This window comes from Scylla paramamosain, chromosome 22 (genome assembly GCF_035594125.1).
Source record: "Scylla paramamosain isolate STU-SP2022 chromosome 22, ASM3559412v1, whole genome shotgun sequence".
NCBI lineage: Eukaryota > Metazoa > Arthropoda > Malacostraca > Decapoda > Portunidae > Scylla > Scylla paramamosain.
Genome location: NC_087172.1, coordinates 15014930 through 15019929, shown reverse-complemented (window position 1 = coordinate 15019929; position 5000 = coordinate 15014930). Strand labels below are relative to the sequence as shown.

The following is a 5000-nucleotide window of genomic DNA, read 5'->3' as shown; positions in this document are numbered from 1 at the left end:
CACAGGGCGGGAGTGTTGCGAGGTGCCGCGGCTGTTCACAGTGCCAAGAGTGCCCCGCGTGTGTTTGCCTGGCAGATTACACAGGTGAGCTTAACGAGTAGGTAGAGGGTAATGGTGCTCCCTCCTCCCTCTCCCTCTCCTACCTGCCCTCCATCCCTCCCTCCAGCTTTCCTACCTGGTTCTCCTCCACTCCACTCCTCTCCTCTCCTCTCCTTCCACCCTCCTCCTCCTCCTACTTCTACTCCGACTCCTCCGACCGGCGGCCAGACAGGTAAAGCACACACACACACACACACACACACACACACACACACAGGGCGTACGGTCATGCCGGGCAAACTATACCTCTTCAATAGTGTGCGTGTGTGTGTGTGTGTGTGTGTATGTGTGTGTGTATAAAAGGGAGAGATTTAAATTTTTAGTCACGTGACAATGATAAAAATAGCGATGATAGCATATAATAATAATAATAATAATAATAATAATAATAATAATAATAATAATAATAATAATAATAACACTTTTTCATTGTTCGTATTGTGACGCACGAATCAACTGACATGCATGAGAGAGAGAGAGAGAGAGAGAGAGAGAGAGAGAGAGAGAGAGAGAGAGAGAGAGAGAGAGAGAGAGAGAGAGAGAGAGGTTACCATACAACACACATATAGATAACTTAGATAATATCACAAATGCTCCCTCTTTGCAACACCCCCCTCCTCCTCCTCCTCCTCCTCCTCCTCCTCCTCCTCTTCAGCCACATGGAGGGAGGGAGGAAACTACAGCATCAATCCGGATGTGGAGTGTCGCGTACGCCCCTCCCTTCCCCGTTACCTCCACTCCTCCCTTCCCTTCCTCTTCCCTTGCTCTTCCCTTCCTCTTCCTTTCCAGCTACCCTTTCCTTTTATATCGTCCTAACTTATCTACCTTTCTTTCCCTTCCCTCCCCCCTCTCTCTCTCTCTCTCTCTCTCTCTCTCTCTCTCTCTCTCTCTCTCTCTCTCTCTCTCTCTCTCTCTCTCTCTCTCTCTCTGTTTCCCTTCCTTCTTAACCTGCTTTCCCTTTTTCTTCACTTTTTGTCCTTTCTCTCTTTTCTTTTATTTCTCATTTCCTTTTTTTTTCTTTCCTACGCTCCTCCTTTTCCTTCCCTCTTCCGTTCTTCCCTTTCCTTTTTTCCTCCTTCCCCTTACTTTTTATCTCCTCTCCCTTCCTTCCTTCCTTCCTTCCTTCCTTTCTTACTTTTAGTTTCGTCTTGTCCTCTCTCCTTTTCTCTTTCCTCCTAACTATTTTCTTCCTCCTCTCTTCTCTCCCTTCCTTATTTTTTTCTCTTCTTTCTCTTCCTCCCCTCCACACTCGTCCCATTCTCTCTTACCTTGTTCTTTTTTTTTTCCTTTATATTCTTCTTCCTTATACGTCTCCTTCCCTCTCATCTCCTCATCTTCCTCCTCTTCCTCCTCCCCTCCTACGCATTCCATTCTTAGCTCTCACTCCTCCCTCACTGTCTCTTCCTTTCCTCCCTTTCTTTCTCTAACCCTTTTTCTCCTCCCTTTTGGTCTAATTCTTCATTTCCTTCCCCTCCCTTTCCTTTTTCTTGGTTTGTTTACTTTCTTTCCCTTTCTTTTTTTCTATTCCAGTCTTTCTTGCCCATATTTTTTTTTATCTCCTCTTCGTTTCCTCTCCTTTCCTCCTCCTCTTCCCGTTACTGTGTCTACAATGACCATCTCCTATTCCCTTCATCTTCGACCCTACATCTTCCTCTTCCTCCCCGTCCCTCTCACTCTCCCCCTATACACACACACACGCACAGACGTTCACCCTTCACTCTCTCCTGCATACGGTATCCACACGTTTTTCATTGTTCAGGTATGTGTGGCGCTTCTACCTGCCGTTTTAATTGGTGAAGATGGTTACAAAATATAGTCTTTTTTTTTCCTTTCTTTCTCCATTTTATTTTCTCCTTTATTTATCACATTCGTTCTCAATTTCTCTTCTTTCCCCTTCTTTCTTTCTCTTGATGTCATTTTTCCCTCCATTTATCAAACACTCATTCCTCCTCCTCTTCCTTCTTCCTCTCCTTACCCACATGCATAAATTGAGAGCATTAAGAACAAATAACTATATAACCAATAGGAATGCAGCACAAGAGAACACTAACTACCTATTCACTAATTGGACTCTTAACTACTCATTGCCTCTTCAAATTGTTCACGTGATCCTCCTTTACCTTTAACTCGATGGTTTACGTTTTCTTTCAGGTGTAACAAAAATTTTTCCAGTAGCTTACAACTTTTTAAATAGTTCTTTAGTATGTAAAAGGCAAAAACTATTTCTTCTTTTTTATGTCTATGCAATTTTTTTTTTTTTTCAGTGCTCTCAATGTGAACAGAAAAGATGATTGGTGCAGTAAAAGGGTTAATATCACCGTCTTAATTTCACTGTTCTATTATTCATCATCATTAATATTCTTCGTTTTATCTTCTGTTATCAATCAAGTGTTATCATCCTTCTCGTTCAACTTCCTCCTACTCCACCTCCTTTTTCCTTCTTCATCATTTTTTTTTTTTACTCTTTCCTTGTTCTTTATTCGTTATCACTCTTTTATCTCTTTGTCAATCTGTTTACCACTGCGTTATGTAGTTTATCAATACAAGCACTTCACCACCACCACCACCACCACCACTACCACCACCGACGCGCCCCTCTCCCTCTCTCCTGCCGAAACTCGCATTATCCCGGAGAGTGAATATGGAAGAATGCAATTAAAAGCACAGAAATGAAAGAGGAGAGAGAAAGTTATGGAAATGATCTAGGAAAGCACACAAATAAAGAAAGGCGATAAATATGATGACATATATAAACAAGGAAAAGAATAAAGGAATGTAACATATAGATAAAATGATAAGGAATGAGATAACTAAGCAAATAACACACAGTATATAAAAACAATGAAATCAGAGCACTACTTATTCAGCTTATTCACTTTATTCATTCAATCACCTACGTATTTTTTATTATTTATTTATTCATTCATTTATTTTCTTATTTATTTGCTTATTCAATTTATTTATTTTTTTTACATTTTCTTCACTCTTCTCATCACACTTCCATAACAGCACCACCCTCGCCTCCCCCAATCCTGTTATGCACTCACCAAACCTGTACCAGACCTGTACCACACCTGCCCCGCCACACCTGTTCCCTCGCCCTTGCCACACCTTGCTCCTACCTGTGTGTGTGTGTGTGTGTGTGTGTGTGTGTAAGTGATGTTGTGTCTATTCTCTCTCTCTCTCTCTCTCTCTCTCTCTCTCTCTCTCTCTCTCTCTCTCTCTCTCTCTCTCTCTCTCTCTCTCTCTCGAAACGTCAGGTAAAAGAAAATTAGTTTGTCCTTGCAATGTGATGTGCTTTTACACACACACACACACACACACACACACACACACACACACACACACACACACACACACACACACACACAAGATCTTTCCTCCTCTACTTTTCCTTCTTCCTTCTTTCCTTCCCTTCCTTCTTACATTTGTACATCTTTATTCACTTTCCCATCTCCGTCTTCCTTCACTACATACTCCTCTCCTTCCTTCCTTCCTTAATTCCTTCCTTCCTTCTTTTCCGTTCTCTATCTTTTCTGTCTTTCTTCCCTTTTCTTTACATTCCCTCACTACCTTTGTTTGCCTCCTTCCTTCCTTCCTTCCTTCATTTATTACATGTTTCTGTCTCTCTCTTCCATCTCCCTGTTTTTCTTCTATTTTTTTCCTCTCTTCCTTCTCTTCTTCTTTTTTGTCTTTCTTCATCCTTCCGTATATTTTCCTTCAGTTCTATTACAGTTCTTCCCTTCTCCTACCTTCCTTCATTACTATTACTCTCTCTCTCCCTCACCTGCCTCCCTCACCTTCCTAACTACCTTACTAACTTGTATTTCTCACGCCACCTCAACTATAACCTTTGATAAACCAAAAGCGATTCATTACTTCCTTAACAACTAGTATTCCTCCTCCTCCTCCTCCTCCTCTTCTTCTTCTTCTTCTTCTTCTTCTTCGTCTTCCTCCTCCTCTTGTTTTTTGTGACTCTACGTGATGTTAGCGTTAGTACCAGGGGGTAATTCTCTCTCTCTCTCTCTCTCTCTCTCTCTCTCTCTCTCTCTCTCTCTCTCTCTCTCTCTCTCTCTCTCTCTCTCTCTCTCTCTCTCTCTCTCTACTAGGGCTTCGTCAGTCATTAAGTCACAATATCAAATTACAAAGGATAATTAATATTTCTTTTTTCATGAATTCATAATAATAAAAATTCGTGCATATTACATTTTCACTCACTCACTCTCTCGCTCACTCTCTCGTCACTCTCTCGCTCACTCTCTCGCTCACGCAACACCCAATATTTGCACGCTGGGTAACACAATGCCGCTAGACAATACCTCTTTCAAACCTGCAACACTTACTACACTGTAATGTACACCGCAGAAACACTCTCTCTCTCTCTCTCTCTCTCTCTCTCTCTCTCTCTCTCTCTCTCTCTCTCTCTCTCTCTCTCTCGCCAGGTGTGGATACGCAGGAGTCGGCAGCAGGACACACAAAGGACATTTACACAGAAATTTTCTTTTTTTTCATTTTTTTCATTTCTTTCCCTTCAATCCAATTCTTTTTTCGTTCTCTTTTTTTCGTTCTTTCCTTTTTTTCCTTCGTGTTCTCAGGAAACTAAGTATTTCCGGCGATTCTGTATCTACTTGAGTTCCGGGAGGGAGGAAAAAGGAAAGGAAGGAAGGAAAAAGGAAGGAAGGAAGGAAAGAAGGAAGGAAGGAGGGAGGAAGGGATGGGGGAAAGAAAGGATGAAAAAGAGGGATAAAAGAAGGATAAAAGAAGGAAACAAGTAAACATGGAAGGAGGAAAGTAATTAAAAATGCAGGAAGAGAAGAAGGGAAATAGGGAAGGGAAGAAGAATAGATGGAAGAGAAGTAGAGATGGGAGAAGAAAAGGGAGGAGGAAAGGAATGAGAGAAT

General features: G+C 41.7%; 1 protein-coding gene across 9 annotated transcripts in view; it reads left to right on the top strand.

Annotated features, from left to right (window-relative positions):
* Positions 1 to 5000, top strand: part of LOC135111659 (serine/arginine repetitive matrix protein 1-like) — a 102623-nt gene that overhangs the window by 116 nt on the left and 97507 nt on the right. For all 9 annotated transcript variants that reach the window (XM_064025204.1, XM_064025200.1, XM_064025201.1 and 6 more), the window contains exon 1: positions 1 to 84. This exon is cut by the window's left edge. The gene's annotated coding sequence lies outside the window, so the exon portion shown is untranslated. The remainder of the gene's footprint in view (positions 85 to 5000) is intronic.